Raw genomic sequence first — 18,306 nt, 5'->3', positions numbered from 1 at the left:
CTTTGGAGAAATGACAATTCAAGTCCTTTGTCCATTTTTTAATCAGGTTGATTTTTTGGGGGAGGTTGCGGTTCTTGATATGTAGGAATTCTTCATATGTTCTGGATATTAAGCCCCTATAGATACTAAGATTTGCAAATGTTTTATTTCATTCCATGGATTTGCCTTTTCACTCTGGTGTGTCCTTTGATGCACAGACATTTTAAATTTTGTTGTAGTTCAGTTCATCTATTTTTCCTTTTGTTGCCTGTGCTTTTGGTGTCATATCAGAGAAATCATTGCCAAATCTTGTTGGTGTTTTCTTAGTCCTCTGAATTTTGGCATGGTTTGTACATCGCAATAGATAATCAACAATGAGGCATGAGAAATAAGCAGATATGCCACTACAAAGATATCATGAATCTTAAGAGAGATAGAGAGAAGAAGTATTTCTTAGAACTATGGTGGACCCAGGCCAGGTGCAGTGGCTCACGTACTTTGGGAGGCTGAGGCGGGCAGATCACAAGGTCAGGAGATTGAGACCATCCTGGCTAACACGGTGAAACCCTGTCTCTACTGAAAAAATACAAAAAAATTAGCCAGGTGTGGTGGCGGGGACCTGTAGTCCCAGCTACTCGGGAGGCTGAGGCAGGAGAATGGCGTGAACCCGGGAGGCGGAGCTTGCAGTGAGCCGAGATTGCGCCACTGCACTCCAGCCTGGGCGACAGAGCGAGACTCTGTCCCAAAAACAAAAACAAAACCACAAAGAACTATGGTGGACCCACTCCCCGTAAAGCCTGGTTGTATCATGGTTCCAGTTAATAAATTTCTCTAATACTTTTATCATCCTTAATATCTTATATAAACCCTTAAAATAAATCAGAATGAGTCACTTTTCCTTGTTACCAGAAGAGACCAAATCAGCATGAGTTCTTCCTCTTTCTTTGAGTAGTTGTGCAGTTTCAGTCACCTGGAACTACCAATAACTCGTTTCCCAAAGGGTGGAATGCTACAATGGCATGGACTGTGGTGCTAAAATGCCACATGCAAGACAGCTATTAGATGGGGTCAGTGATGCTTCAGACTCAAGGCAGTATTTGAAATTAGCTATTTAGCCCACTTCCATGTTTATTTACTCAATTACAATGGCTGTGGAAAATGTTGTCTCATTTTGACCACACATGTTGCCTCAGAATCTTAAATTTGATTTGTGGAATGAGACAACATAATATCTAGTGAAAATATTTCAGTTGCTATACTTTTCAAATTTTTGATCTAGAAAACTTACATTTGTATGTTAAGTCATTTGTTTTCTATGTATATTATACTAAAGGGTTTGGTTACTTTTGACTAGCTTTGGTATACCCATACAAAATAGACTGGTACTCCTTAGTTTAATTTATTTTCACTTTCCAGAAACAAAGTGGCAGTTGCAAAAATATTTAATGGGATTGAAAATTTAGTAAATTCCTAAAAGTTCAGATGTTCCAGAGCTTCATAACCCTGTATGTTCATAAATTAGTTTATTTTCAGATAAATCACCACTTAAAAATATGTGAAACATGGCCGGGTGCAGTGGCTCATGCCTGCAATCCCAGCACTTTGGGAGGCCAAGGCGAGCAGATCACTTGAGGTCAGGAGTTCGAGACCAGCCTGACCAACATGGTGAAGCCCCGTCTCTACTAAAATACAAAAATTAGTCAGGCGTGGTGGTGCGCGCCTGTAATTTCGGCTGCTCGTGAGGCTGAGGCAGGAAAATATCTTGAACCCAGGAGGTGGAGGTTACAGTGAGCTGAGATCGTGCCATTGCATTCCAGCCTGGGAAACAGAGTAAGACTCCCTCTCAAAAATAAAATAAAATAAAATAAAATAAAATAAAATAAAATAAAAATACAAAACTTAATTTTCTCTGACTCTTATTGGACTTTTGATTTGTATGTGATTGTTTCAAGATTCACAAGCTAACAGAAAAATTGCTTTTAACTATTATCTCTAAGCTCCTATTCTATCCAGCTTCTTATCAATAACAAAGTCTGTTATCTTCCATTTGTCCATATTCCTACCTTGAGTCTCGGAAGGGAAAAATGAGGAACATCAAAATAATTAGAAGATAGGGAAGAACACAAGGATTAAGACAGATAATTGTCATAATCAAACATTCATTCCTTAAATATTTAAGTTGTATATATGAAGGATCATGACCAATGTTAACATGTGAAGGAGTTTTATGTGGGGAAATGTGTTTCTGTGTATTATACAGACTGTAGGAAAGTACAGCAACAGTTCTCTGTCTTCTTTTTGAGACACAGTCTTGCTCTGTCACCCAGGCTGGAGTGCAGTGGTGTGATCTTGGCTCACTGCATCCTCTGCCTCCCAGGTTCAAGTGATTCTGGTGCCTCAGCCTCTTGAGTAATTGGGAGTACAGGTGAACGCCACCATTCCTGGCTAATTTTTGTATTTTTGGCAGGGACGAGGGTTTCACCATGTTCACCAGGCTGGTCTCAAACTCCTGACCTCAAGTGCTTCACCCGCCTCAGCATCCCAAAGTGCTGGGATTACAGATGTGAGCCACCATGCCCGGCCCTAGAGTAATAGTTCTTAAGCACAGCTGCATAATATTAGCATTAACTGGGAAGCTTTTAAAATACCCGTGCTCAGATCCCACCTCATATCCTCAAGTCAGAATATCTGGAGATGAGATACCATCAAAGATATTTTTAAAAGTTCCCCAGATAATTCTACGAGCATGTGGAGTGGAGAACAACTGGACAGGAGAATAGGGTCTATATTTGTACATTTTACAAAAGGCTAACTACACTTCGAGTGCTCATCAAACATTAAGGACGCCTCTATTGAACTAGGTCTTTTAGTAACAGATGAAGCCTCAATTAGGTAGCTAGCCACACTATTTTATAGTGCTCTCTGTTTTGAAGTTCACACAGATAAGATGAACGGTATCCATGACAACGGCAGATGTGATTCATCCCTTCCTTAGCTTTCAGTTCCTTTGGGACATTCTCTTCCCTAGGATGACATTTGGGGCAGCTCATATACTCACTCAGCCATCTGGCATAGCTGGTTATTTGAATACTTCTTCATCTAACACCTTTTTAACATTACAATCCTAAGGCTATGTCTTAGGCATGATATCAGTTCACATGCACTTTTAAAATATGTCACAACATTTGCATGGTTATTAATGGGCTCTTCAAACATTTAGTGAATATTTATTGAATGGCTAATAACTAAAGGTATATCCTTGCCCTCAAGACTCTTTTATTCTAAGTGCTAATATGAATACTCAATTTTACACCATCACATTTATTGTATAATTTAGGTTCTCATGCTTATATATAATACTGTATTAGTCAGGGTTCTCCAGTGGAACAGAACCAAAGAGGTTTATTATAAGCGATTGGCTCATGTGATTATGGAGGCTGGGAAATCCAAATCTGCAGTATGTGTGGCCTGGCAGGCTTGAGTCCCAGGAGAGTCTATGTTCCAGCTCAGGGTTGAAGGCTGGCTGGCCAGAGGCCCAGGAGATTCAATGGTGCAGATGAAGTCTGAAGGCAATCTGCTGGAAAATCCTTTATTTATTTGTTTATTTTTTTTTGAGATGGAGTCTCTGTCTCCCAGGCTGGAGTGCAATGGCATGATCTTGGCTCACTGCAACCTCTGTCTCCTGGGTTTAAGCAATTCTTCTGCCTCAGCCTCCCAAGTAGCTTGGATTACAGGTGCACACCACCACATCTGGCTAATTTTTGTATTTTTAGTAGAGACGGGGTTTCACCATGTTGACCAGGCTAGTCTCAAACTCCTGACCTCAAGTGATCTAACTGCCTTGGCCTCCCAAAGTGCTGGGATTACAGGTTTGAGCCACTGTGCCTGGCCTCTGCTGGAAAATTCTCTCATGCATGGGGAGGCTGGTATTTTGTTCTATTTAGGCCTTCAACTGATTGGATGAGACCCACTCAAATTATGGAGGGCAATCTGCTTACTCAAAGGTCACTGATTTAAATGTGAATCTCATCCATAAATGCCCTCCAAGTTGATACATAAAATTAACTGATGACAATGATGATGATAATAGGTACTGATACAGCAGGAGTATCACCATCTTCGACAAGCACTGTCATTTTAAAATTCACCTCGATCAAAAACTGCCTAAATCCCATAAACCACAAATTTCTCTGACCAGAAACATTCCAAACCCCTCCCCAACCACAGAAATGCCAGCCCCAAGATAACATTCCCTCCACCCAAAGGCATTGCAACCCCACCATAAACTTCTCCCTGACACAGAAACATGCCAAGCTTGTGATAAGCCCCCTCACCCAAAAATCAATATATACTCTTAGTCTGTAAGACAGAATGCTCCTGACCGAAATCAGCCAGAAGCCCCCCTCAGGCTGATTTCTCTAAAATAAATTTGTCCTTGACTGTTCAGTTGCATTTCGTGTTTCTTTTGTCTTTCTTTAACTCTTACAGGTACATGACATTTCTTATTTTTGTTTTTCAAGATCAGGTCTCGCTATGTTGACCAGGCTGGTCTCAAACTCCTGGCCTCAAGTGATCCTCCCATCTTGACCTCCCAAAGTGCTAGAATTACGGGCATGAGCCACTGCACTCAGCTAATAGGTACACTATATTGAGTGCTTACCATGTGCCAGACACTTTGCTACTTAGTTTGATCCTATGAGGAAACTACTGCCACTGTATTTATCATATAGATGAGGAAAATGAGACATAAAAATAGCTTGTCCAAGTCACAAAGCTAATAAGGTTAATCCTACAATTTAAACCCGGATCTACCTGGCTCATAGCCCTTGCCCTTAACCACCCCAAAGCTCCACAAATATTCTTTTGTGAGTTTTCTTTCTGTTGTCCTCTGACGTATACTGCTAAGGAGGAATGACACCCTGTTGCAACTTAGAAAGAAGAATTTTTTATAATTTGCAGTGTTTCATTTAATATTGACTTGAAATGCTGCGGGCAACTGCATTTTAATGGGTTAAATTCAGAGAAAAGATCTGTCTTCATCTACTGGAAAATTTTCATTAGAATTAAATGTGCCTCTGCTTCTTACTATTTAAAATGGAGATACTGCTCACTAATGGTTCGTAAAGTGTTTTGAGATCTCCACATGAAAAAACTCCAAGTAGAGATGTCATTATGCTGATATAAATAATTAAGTCAATTAACTTTAATCCCTTTGAATAATGTAAAATATGAATATAACTTCTTGGGTCTTCTAACTTAATTGCATAGGTAATATTATGAGTATAAAGGTAATGTTGTCAGGAGAGTTGGCTGAAAAGCAGTTAGAATGGAAGTAATGATCTTACCCTTCAAAAGAACTGAGAAAATCAGTCCCATATTTTCCTTCAGTACAGTACCCTCTTGTCTTTCATGTCCCTGGTTCACTCAGCATTTATTTTAATTAATTATTTAGTTAACTAGCAGTCACTCATTCAAAAAGTTTTGTTGAGCACTTCTAATGTGCGAGGTGGGTAACTCTGTTTAGAACTTTATAAAGCAACTTCACATACATCTCATTTATCTTTGCTCCTGTTCTGAGATAGAGAGTATTAACTCTTTTGTCCATATACACTTATTATTTTTGTTCATTTTTCTACTTTTTCAAATGTTACTTTTGTTTCCGTATAATTGTTTCTATATAAACTGAAGATTAGGCTCCCTTCAGAGACAACTTAACTGCTGATTTCCAAAGTGTATAGCTTTTTTTTTGTTGAGATGGAGTCTTGCTCTTTCACCCAGGCTGAAGTGCAGTGGCATGATCTCAGCTTACTGCAACCTCTGCCTCCCAGGTTCAAGCGATTCTCCTGCCTCAGCCACCCAAGTAGCTGGAATTACAGGCATGTGCCACCACACCCGGCTAATTTTTGTATTTCTTTTAGTAGAGGCAGGGTTTCACCATGTTGGCCAGGCTGGTCTCAAACTCCTGACCTCAGGTGATCCAACTGCCTCAACCACCCAAAGTGCTGGGATTATAGGTGTGAGCCACTGCACCTGGCCTCAAAGTGTATAGTTTTCACTAGTATCTTGTCTTGCTTGGTCTTCCCATTTCAGTTAGCAAGAAAATCAGTATTATATTGGTTCTTACCATTTCCTTCAGAAAGTATCAATTATTAGATCAGAGTATCAGAGTTTTGGAAAATTATTTGTGAGAAAATGTTATGTGATGGAAAGAAAAACTTAATTAAGCTTTACTTAGTGTGACTGGTGGATGGTGTCCAGGTTCTTTGGCATTTTGAATAAAGAATTGGACAAAATGCACAAATGAAGCAAGGAAAGAATGAAGCCACAAAAGCAGAGATTTATTCAAAAGGAAAGCACACTCCACAGGGCAGGAGTAGGCCTGAGCAAGTGGTTCAAGGGCCTGGTTACAGAATTTTCTGAGGTTTAAATATCCTCTAGAGCTTTCCCACTGGTTACTTGGTGTATACCCTATGTAAATGAAGAGGCTGAAGTGAAGTTACAAAGTGATTTACTTTGTGTACACCTTGTGCAAATAAAGAGGATGCTTCCTGTCATAGCTGACTTGATCTTAGAAAGTTGGGGATTATCTGTTTGATTTAGTTCTGGGAAGACCTTAGGTTCCCTGCCCCCAGACTCTACTCTCTTGCCTCATTAGTATTTAAGTGAAGTGTTTGACATGGCGCACTATTACATAAGAGAGGATAAAATTATAAAGGCATGGGAGAGAATATTTGAAAAAGGAATTCAAACCTGACCAGCTGTTTTAGTCTGTTCAGGCTGCCATAACAACCATAAACTAGGTAGTTTGTAAACAGCAGAAATGTATTTCCCATAGTTCTGAAGTCTGGAAAGTCCAAGATCAAGGTGACTGCTGATTTCCTTTGTGGTGGGGGCTTAATTTCTGTTTCATAGATTGTGCCTTCTAGCTGTGTTTTCACAAGGTGGAAGGGTCAAATGAGCTTCCTCAGGTCTCTTAGTCCATTTGTGTTGCTATAACAAAATATCACAGACTGGATAATTTATAAAGAACAGAAATTTATTTTCTCACAGTTCTGGAGGCTGGGAAGTTCAAGGTCACAGTTCTGGAGGCTGGGAAGTCCAAGGCTGGTGTCTGATGAGGGCCTTCTTGCTGTGTCATCACATGGTAGAAGGCAGAAGGGCAAAAGGAATGAACTTCCTCTGACAAACCCATTTATAACTGCATTAACCCATTCTTGAGAATGGGGCCCTCATGATCCAAACACCTCCTGAAAGACCCTGCCTCCCAATACGGTTGCATTGAGGATTATGTCTCAACATGTGTTGTGGGAAGTCAGGGACCCTGAACAGAGGGACCAGCTGAGGCAATGGCAAAAGAACATAAATTGTGAAGATTTCATGGACATTTATTAGTTCCCCAAATTAATACTTTTATAATTTCTTACACCTGTCTTTACTGCAATCTCTGAACATAAATTGTGAAGATTTCATGGACATTTATCACTTCCCTAATCAAAACTCTTGTGATTTCCCATGCCTGTCTTTAATCTCTTAATCCTGTCATCTTGGTAAGCTGAGGATGTATGTCGCCTCAGGACCCTGTGATGATTGCGTTAACTGCACAAATCATTCGTAAAGTGTGTGTATTTAAACAATATGAAATCTGGGCACCTTGGAAAAAGAACAGGATAACAGCGATGTTCAGGGAACAAGGGAGATAACCATTAGGTTTGACTGCCTGAGAGCTGGGTGGAACAGAGCCATATTTCTCTTCTTACAAAAGCGAATAAGAGAAATATCACTGAATTCTTTTTCTCAGCAAGGAACAGCCCTGAGAAAGAGAATGCATTCCCAGGGGTAGGTCTCTAAAATGGCCGCTCTGAGAATGTCTGTCTTATATAGTTGCAGATAAGGGATGAAATAAGCCCCAGTCTCCCATAGCGCTCCCAGGCCTATTAGGATGAGGAAATTCCTGCCTAGTAAATTTTAGACCGGTTGTCTGCTCTCAAACCCTGTCTCCTGATAAGATGTTATCAATGACAATGCGTGCCCGAAACTTCATTAGCAATTTTAATTTCGCCCCGGTCGTCTGCTCTCAAACCCTGTCTCCTGATAAGATGTTATTAATGACAATGCGTGCCCGAATCTTCATTAGCAATTTTAATTTCAGCCTGGTCCTGTGATCTCACTCTGCGCCCATTTGCCTTGTGATATTTTATTGCCTTGTGAAGCATGTGATCTCTGTGACCCACACCCTATTCATACACTCCCTCCCCTTTTGAAAATCACTTAAAAAATTTTGCTGGTTTTGCAGCTTTGGGGGCATCACGGAACCTGCCGACATATGATGTCTCCCCCAGACACCCAGCTTTAAAATTTCTCTCTTTTGTACTCTTTCCCTTTATTTCTCAGACTGGCTGACACTTAGGGAAAATAGAAAAGAACCTATGTTGAATTATCGGGGGTGGTTCCCCCGATACACATGAATTTTTGGAGGGGACAAAAACGTTTAAACCATAGCAAGTACTAATCTCATATCATTCATCATCTAATCACCTCCCAAAAGTCCTATCTCCTAATAGCATCATCTTAGGAGCTAGACTTTCAACATATGAGTTTTGAGAGGAAACAAACATTCAGACCATAGCACCAGCCAATGCTTGCTTACTTACACCCTATATATCACAAAAATAACAGTGTAAGTCCCCTTTCTGAAGTGGGTCTTCCTCTTCTCTTTAAAGAGAAATATTGTGTTCACCCTTTTCTACTAATCATATTATGCGTTGTTTTGGAAAAGTCTACCAGTTAACTGCTGAAAATCATTTCCAAAATGCTGATTACAGATTGTAGAGTAATAAGTAATGAGATCATTATGACTATGGATATAGGAAGTTTCATTTAGTTCTTTACTCTAACAAGCTGGCTGCATTTATTAATAATTAACATCAATATTCCTGGAGCTTGAGCCTTTCTGCCTGTTTAAGGACTATATAGAGATAATTATCTTTTCATATTTTCCTGGGAAATTAGTGATCATAAACATTAAAATTCATTTATACATACAAAAATTTGCAGATCCTCAAATTTAATTTCTATTAAACATTTTAAAGTTAATGAGAAAACTTTTTCTTGGCCTTTGGGAAGAACATTTTCTGTATCTCCCACTTGCTTACCTACCCTTCTTTATTCTACAACAGTGAGGGGGAAGTATTGAATGGGATTTATTAAGACATTATGCAAGTCACATTTGTAGGAGTGGTGCCATAGCAGAAGGGGTATAAATAAGATAATATATTCCCTTCCTCCCTTTCCTTAGCTTTCTCTAGAGCACTGACAAAATGGGATTTGAACTTGGCTTTGAAGTATAAAAAAACAGAGTGGACCTCCTAATTCAAGGCTTCTTAGGCCCATCTAATGTAAAAAGAGTTTTTCATTTGGTCTTAATCTAGAAAACTGGGATTTAACACTGAGATTTGTAGAAAGGCCTGGACATTAATAAAGCACAATTTTATTCTGGTTTATCATCTTGTACATGTATCTGCCTTGCAAATTATGGGGAGATATAAATTAAGGAATTGATATGTCCTAGCAAAGACACCCATAATGCCATTTTAACTTCACTTTAATCACATCTGTTCAATTAACACTTTTTCCTGGCCTCTTAATAAGCTGTCATACTAGGCACACCAAAGTAGTCTCAGATTAAGCCCATTCTTCCATTTTCACTTCCAAGCCCAAATCACAGTCTTGAATTTTACTACTTTAGTTCAATGGAGAATCACACTTGTCTTCTTCAGAGAAAAAAAGGATATGGGGAAGTACATGGGATTAGCAAAAACTTTACCCTTATGGTGATGAACCAGTAGCCTTGAATCTGACCTGAGAAATAGATAAAGGTGGAGGTAAAATGGGAAAGAAAAGGTTTTCCATGGGAGGCCAGCCTTCCTTACTGCAGATGTAGTCTGAATAACAATAACCAGTGCCTTCAATACACATAAATATTCAAAAGGATTACAACAGTTATACTTGATTCCCTCCTCATACCTACTGCAAACCTGGCAAAAAGCACAATTACAAATATCAGTAAATAAAACAGTCAGTTAGCATGACAGATATACTCAGTGAAGAGCCTGAAATCTTAACAACGAGTTTCTAATCCTCCTATTTTAGAGAGAAGAAAAAAAGTTAGTCTATATTGCTCAATATTGACATTGCTGTTCTCTTCCTTTCCTTGACACCACTCCTTTATAGGAAACAATATCACCAAAAGGAAGATACCAAGTTAATTATTTAAATTTAAATACACTTAAGAAGATATAAAAAAAGAAATATTTGATAACATGTATTAAGCACCATCTATGTGCTATTCATTGTTAAACTAATTTAACTTTCATAACTCTGTGGCTAGCCACACTTGACAGATTAGGAAACTGGAGTTTTGAGATGTAAATATTTCAGAGGTCCTGTAGCTAGTAAGTGATGGCCCTAGGATTCCTTCTTGGGACTGTCAGACTCCAGATCCAGTCGTCCCATTCTCTATGCTATTCTTCCTCCATGATATGCATATACACTGTATAAGCATGGTCTAATTTTTCTAGTTTAAAAAGATTTGATTCTGTTATAAAAATATTGTTATATTGAACATATGTCCCCCTGTTTATATTCCAATTATATGCTATTAATTACAATTTATTATTATGGACTTATTCATATGATAAAATATTTTGAAAAATCTTTACAATTTTTTTTCCTACCGAGAAGAAATACCTACAGTTTCCTTGCTTAAATGTATGCATACATCACTGTTCTATGATTGTTCTGTTTATCTTCTGAGGTACATAGTAGTTCTTAGATATTAATCTTTCATTAAATTTGAACCAGAAATAGGGACAGGTGAATATAAGATCTAAAGCTTAATGTCTCAATTTGAGACATAGTTTAATATGGCTGGAATAGAGAGGTAGCTTAATATATGTATATTATATATGTACATATATAATATACATATATATATATATACAACCAAGAAACATGAAAAAATCTCATCATAACTGATCATTAGAGAAATGAAAATCAAAACCACAATGAAATACCTCACATAAGTCAGAATGGCTATTATTAACAAATCAAAAAACAACAGATGCTGGTGAGGTTGTGGATAAAAGGGAATGCTTTTACAATGTTAGTGGGAGGGTAAATTAGTTCAATCATTGTGCAAGACAGTGTGGCAATTCTTCAAAGATCTAGAGACCGAAATATTATTTGACACAGCAATGTCATTACTGGGTATATACCCAAAGGAATATAAATCATTTTATATACCCATAAAATTTTTATTTTACACCCAAATTAAAAAGACACATGTACATGTATGTTCATTACAGCACTATTCACAATAGCAAGAACATGGAATAAACCTAATGCCCATCAATGAGAGACTGGATAAAATGTGGTACATATACACCATGGAATACTATGCAGCAATAAAAAGAAACTAGATCATGCTGTTTGCAGGGATATGGATAGAGGTGGAGGCCATTATCCTTAGCAAACTAACACAGGAACAGAAAACCAAATACTGCATGTTTTCACGTGTAAGTGGGATCTAAATGATGAAAACCCATGGACACATGTAGGGGAACAACACACACTGGGGCCTGTCAGAGGGTGGTGGGTGGGAGGAGGGACAGGATCATAAGAATAGCTAATGGATGCTGGGCCTAATATCTAGCTGATGGGATGATTGGTGCAGCAAACCACCATGGCACACATTTACCTATGTATCAAACCTGCACATCCTGCACATGTACCCCTGAACTTAAAAGTTGGAAATTAAACAAATAAAATAAAATACAGATGAACAAAAAATAATCGATTGTATTTCTGAAAGTTCCCATAACAATTGACTAGAAAATAAAAATGTTAAAGGACATACTATTTACCGTGGCATCAAAATTATGTAATATAGTAAATCTAGACCAGATGTATAAGGTTTCTACATTGAAAACAATAAAACATTATTGAAAGAAACTAATAAATACTTATATAAATGTAGGGGTATAACGTTTATTTTGGAAAGACTTGATATTATGAAGAAATAAATCCTTCAATTCTTCTAAAACTTCTCAAAAGGTCATTAAAGTTACAACAGGATGTATGGGTGTGGAGTGTGGTAGTGTGTGTCTATCTTTACAAATTATCTTAAAATTTAAATTGAATGCAACAGACTCAGAATAGTCAAAATACTATTCAGACAGACAAAGACAAAAGAATTATCACTAAAACAACTGGAAAAAATATTGGAAAAAATTAAATGTACTCGTGTCACATCATAAATAAATATCAAAACTAAGTATAATATAGGTGTAAATGTAAAAGACAAAACTAGAAATTTTCAGAATGTATTATAAGAGAATATCTTTATGACCTTGGAGTAGGACAAAGCTTTTTAAACAAAACACAAAAAACACTAAACCAGAAAAATTTTTTAAATGGCCTACATAAAAATTAAAAACTTATAGCCTTCAAAAGATATAATCAAGGGAGATAAAGGCAAGCCAATGTACAGAAGAAAATATCACACACATATATGAATATATAAAGAATTCTACAAATCAAAAATAAAAAGCTAGCCAAAATAAGCAAGACAGTTAAACAGTTACTTCATAAAAAGGACAGTCCTAATGGCAAATAAATACATGAAAATATTTTAATCTTAGAAGTAATCAGAGAACTACAAAAGAAAATCCCAAAGAAATACCACTAGAAACCCATTAATGACTAAAATTGAGACTGAAACATTTTAACAGGGATATAGATTAACAGAAACTATCATACAATGCTGGTGCAATTATAAACTGGGACAATCATTTTGAGAAGAGTTTGGAGTAAACTACTAATATTGAAAATACGCACATACTATAATAGAAATTCCACTCCCATCTATATAACCAAGAAAGATGTGGACACGTGCAGCAAAAGATGTATACAAAACTGCATATTATTTACAAACATTTCAAACTGGAGAAAGCCCAAATGTCTACCAACATTAAAAAAGAGGAAGATCAAGAGAAGTTGCTAAATGGGTACAAACGAGCCATCCAATTGAAGAAATAAGAACTAGCGTTAGATGGATCAGTAGAGTTAATATAATTTGCAGTCATCTATTATACATTTCAAAGTAGCTTTTTGAATTTGAATACAATTTCAAAATAGAATTCAAATGGTTCTGGTATAAAGAAAAGTCAAATATTTAAGGTAATGGATATCCCAAGTACACAGATTTGATCTTTACCAACTATATGAATGTATTAAATTATCACATATATCCCAAAATTATGTACATCTATTATGCATCAATTAAAAAATAAAACAAAATGGATAACAATTTGTGGAATAATAAAACAATAGAATCCTATGAATCGATGAAGGTGAACAAACTGCTACAAGCAACAACATGGATGAGTCTCACTAAACATAAACATTGAGCAAAAGAAGCAGATAAAATGAATCATTTACTGTATGATTTGATTTATATGAAGTTTGACAACAGATGAAACTATAGTGTAATGATTAGAGATCTGTGCTTCAGTGAAAAAACTGCAAAGAAAAAAAGCATATATTATAAAAGTCAGAAGCATGTTTACTTTGGAGGCTGGGGTGGTGAATCAGTGTTTGGACATGATCAGTACTGGACATGAGGGGGAATTTTGTGGTGGTGGCATGTTTTATTTCTTGACCTACATGGTGATTTTATGGTTGTTCATTTTGCACTTTATAATTCATTTGGTTATAATTTTTTGTACACTCCTAAACAGAATATATTTTAAAAATGAAAATATAAATTACTTTTACATTTAAATATATATTATTTTATATATTTAATGCATATAAATCAGTATAAATAATTATACTATATGTTATATAATTATGCACATTGTGCCTTATTATAAAACTTTTACATATATAAAATAATATTTATTTAAATGTAAAACAAATTAATTTTACATTTTTATTATAAAACAAGGCACATTTTATAATAAGGCATTTTCTCATGCTTAACTGTCACAGACTACAGAACAAGAGACCCTTGGGATCCCATTCCCAGATATACCTAACTTGCAAAATACCTAACCAAAATGAAAGTGAAACAATTTTATTCTAGAAAAAAGATATACTTACCAAGGATGATTGGAACGTCTTCTTTAATTACAAATTACTCATGATTTCCAAGAAAGTCTTTCTGCAGAAGGCAAGACTATAATCACTCTCAGAGCTATACAGTGTCCCCATTGTGCTGTTAGACAGGATGGTAATTAACATGGTCACAACTATAACTGTCAAGCACGAAAGCAATGCTGAGTGTATTTCTGATCCAGCTGCTATCAGCATGGGGTACAAAGATTGAAAATATTGCTAAGAAATCAGTCTCCTTCATCAAAATTGAGCTGGCTTTGAGCAGTAGTTCAGAAGCTTTCTGAGAACAAACACAAGTACAACTAATTGCTACCAAGAAAATTAATATAGAGGGCTCTATTCTGTATTTCACCTGTGGTTTATGTGCAGGTGTTCTAATTGCTTGCCAAGAAAGTAATATAAGTTGTCTCAGGAAACAAAAAAGAGGTGAACGGCATCTCTCTGAGTACACAAAAGAAATGTATCAATTGTCAAAACTAGTTACAGTCAAGATCAGCTTGTTATATTTTGTTATATAAAGCCTTTCATTTCTAGAAATTAATAGTGAATATTACTGGCACACTAAGCAAGCAGTGAGGGGTCATTGGTATGAGAGAAGGAATCAGAGGCCAGTGTTCTCCAGCAGAATTGAGTATAGAGTAAGACGACTATCCAAGAAATGGACTGCACATGTTATGTCCCCTAGTGACTGCCTCTAGGGTACATACACAGGGCCACAAACAAAAGTTTTTATTTTTTTTCAGAGTCCCTTTCTATAAAAATAATTTGATTAAAAATACACTACAAAAATCCATGAGTCTGTGAAAGATATAGCAAGCAGAAGTGAACAGGGGAAGAAGTTTAACTGCAATGCAGACCTAACAAAGTCTTGGCCAACCTGGTGAACACCTCTAAAGGGAATACTACCTGTCAGGGTATTTGATGTCAGGCTAAAATGGACAGGCCTTAGATATCTAACGCTCAGTCATCAGTTGTGGGCTTCCAAAGGAATGTTGTGACTTGGAGTGAAACAGCTTTGGGCAACTAAGGCAAATCCTGAAGAAGCTGAGGTCTGGAGGCTGCCTGCTGACTGCAATGACCACAGCTGGGCATCAAGATCTCTGAGGTAGTATCTGCATGATGTATTTCTATGTCTCCCATAGTTCACCATGATGTCTCTTCTACTGACTTTTCCATAAACATTAGAGTGACAGCCTCTCCAGGATGGCTGCAGGCCTCTTTCTCTGAAGGAAAATGGAAGAGGGAGGGAGTGAAAGTTAACCTTAGGAAGGCAATTGATTCTCGTCGTCTTTCTTATCCGCTATCCATTCTAGAATTCCCTCACCATCAGCTACCAACTCTGCTGACCTTGGAAGCTTACCTGATGGTATGAAGCAAACACTTGTCTCTGAAATCCCTGAACCATGATCACTGTGCTTTTCTCCAGCTGAGATTTCTATCGCTGTCCATTTATAGTCACAATAAAGCAAGAAAGAACCAAGAGACATTGTCTTAGTCCAGTCTACTATAACAAAAATAGCATAGATTGTGTAGCATAAGCAACATACTCATTTCTAACAGTTCTGGTGGCTGGGAAGTCCAAGATAAAAGTGCCAGAAAACCTTGTGTCTGGTGAGGGCCCAATTATTGGTTCACAGACAGCTAACTTCTTATTATATTCTCACATGGCTGAGAGCAGAGAGAAAGGATGTAAGTTCTCTTCTGCCTGTTCTTATAAGTGTACTTATCCCAGCATGAGGGTTCTGTTCTGATGACCTAATTACCTCCCAAAGGCCCCATGTTCAAATGCCCTCACATTGAGTATTAGGGTTTCAATATATGAATTTTGGGTTGACACAAGCAGACCATAGGAGGAACTCAAGTAGATTACCTGATTTTATTTATATTCCTCTCTGTATTGTGAAACAGCAATCTGAATAGATGATAACCTTATTTTTGCCTGCTGGTTCCCAGAGAAACAGAGCTCAAACTGCCCAGGCAGCAGTGATAGCTTATGATTCAATGGAACTATTTTTGTACCACTGGTGAAAATGTTCCCCCTTTGGTATTCAGGACTTGTAGCTATGCAGAACTCAGAGTTGTAAGGAGAAGATACACAAATTCTTCATCAGTCCCTGAAATTAATGGTATGAGGTACCATTCCTCTTCCTATACCTTGGTTTCTGAACTCATGCATTCCTTCCATAGAAGGCATGCACTACATACAGGTCTTTATGTAAATGTGTACAATGCAACCTAGACTATAGTGCCTTTTCTTGCAGAATATTGCTGCCAAGTTAGCACACCAGCTGTTGAGGTCCCTACGAGCAGCTGTTGAGGTCCCTGAGGTCCCATTGAAACAGGCTGTTTCAATGCTCTCTCAGGCCAGCAACTTGGAGTGACATGGCATGTAATATTAGCAATAGCTCTCACAGTAATGGGCCCATTTCCACACCCCCTTTGCTGTAAAATAGTTTATCTGGTCTGGCACAATTTTATGTGGTACCACAAGCCAATGAATTAAATACTCTCTAAGTCTCTGGACAATGTGCTGATCAAAATTCTATTGACAAAAAAAGAAAACCAATAATCAACATGTCTGTGTAAAAAAACACTGGCTATTCTGGAACAGAGGGTCCTGATATAATCAACTTTCTATCAAATGGCAGGTTGGTCTCCTGAAGAAATGGTTCTTATTGGGGTTTCAGAATTAGTCTGTTGCTAGTAGGTAGTAAATTCAAAGGCTAAGCTTGATCAGGTGTCGTAAGTGGGAGTTCACAATTTTGGGCCTACGCACAGTTCCTATATCACTATGAAATGGACACTGTGGCCACTTCATCTATGAGCTTATTTTGCCAACATTGGAGTAGTTGTTGAAAGAGTCTGGCTAATGACAACTGGCTAGGCCATTTTGTGTACTTGGTTGTTCAGTGCCTCCTCAATGGTTGATATTTGCTGGTGGTTATGTGAAATACAAAGATCCTCGAACTTCATTCACTCCCATATGTTCAACCACATACATTTATCCCACTTCTTCTTGTCCATGATCTTCCAATCTTTTTCCATGAATGTGTGTGTGCATTCTAACCTTGGGTCACTTCTCTTTTCATACTAAGTCAAGGCCTGGATGCATCACAATCACTCTCTCCATTGGAAAGATTTTTTCTGTACCACAGTTTTTCAAGGCATCCTTGAGTAAGGTTATAGCATAGCTGGTATCCATATTTGGCCTATACTTACATACCAAGCTGACCCATCTGGAAGCCAAACTCAGAAATTTTTCATTTTTTTTAATTTTAGTCCTACAGTGTGTCATACAGCCATAGAAATGAGCTGAGAAAGAAATGCTTGTACTATTACTTGTGGGAGCCATAGGGACCTCAACTACCTGTTTATGCAAATTTCTTGTGTCCTCTGAACCTGTTTGTGCTCAATCCTGGATATCACACTTTAATCTTATAATAGGGTTACTGTTGGTATTATCTGACTATGGCTTAGTAACACTTACAGGACCTAGCTCATGATAGTTCTGCCCACATGGTCACTTGCAGTCCCATGGTCAGGCCTGGTAGCTTGTCAAGAGTTATTTTTCAAAAGACATAATATTCCCTGGTTTTATGGCATTTCTCCATTATCCCAGGAACCTCTCTTGTGCTTCACACAAAATCAACATGGTCCCATTTCCTATCACTGATACTTCTAACATATAGGTCCCAACAGATTGCATAGTTCAAAAAGAAATACTGCTTATATCACAGCCTCAGTCTGCTCAGAGCTCTTTCCTGCTCCATCCATACTCAAAGATAGCAACTTTTAAAATTTGTTTTGTCACTCATCATCCAGGCAAAGCAGTATCCCTAGGTGTTAAATAAGCTGTCTCCAGAGCACAAAGTAGCCCACAAAGCACTGTGCTTTCTTAGTCATGGCAGAATAAGAAGCAATATGTAATAATTTAACTTTGACTTTGGATAAGGATGTACTGGCAGGCTCTGGCCACTGAACCTCTAAAATTTTCCTCAAGTGGTCAGCCCCCAAATCTTTTAGGGTGTATTTCCTACTCTCTGGAGCAAATTCGTCTTACTGAGCCTGCAGCAAGACTAGCCATCTCTTGCTCATCCAGCCAGATCTACATATTATTGATGCAATGAATCAATGTAATAGTCTTCAGGATAT

At 37.6% G+C, this 18,306-nt stretch overlaps 1 long non-coding RNA gene across 2 annotated transcripts in view; it reads right to left on the bottom strand.

The window, feature by feature from the left end:
* Nucleotides 1–6,370: 6,370 nt before the first annotated feature.
* The window catches only part of LOC117979958 (uncharacterized), a 56,806-nt gene continuing 44,870 nt past the window's right edge, over nt 6,371–18,306 (bottom strand). For both annotated transcript variants that reach the window (XR_010111960.1, XR_010111961.1), the window contains 3 exons: nt 15,515–15,595; nt 14,140–15,377; nt 6,371–13,557 (listed from right to left, as the gene is read on the bottom strand). This is a non-coding gene — a long non-coding RNA (uncharacterized LOC117979958). The remainder of the gene's footprint in view (nt 13,558–14,139; nt 15,378–15,514; nt 15,596–18,306) is intronic.

The sequence above is a fragment of the Pan paniscus genome, chromosome 3, assembly GCF_029289425.2.
Source record: "Pan paniscus chromosome 3, NHGRI_mPanPan1-v2.0_pri, whole genome shotgun sequence".
Classification (NCBI taxonomy): Eukaryota; Metazoa; Chordata; class Mammalia; order Primates; family Hominidae; genus Pan; species Pan paniscus.
Note: the sequence above shows the minus strand (reverse complement) of the source record. Positions and strands in the feature narration are given on the sequence as shown.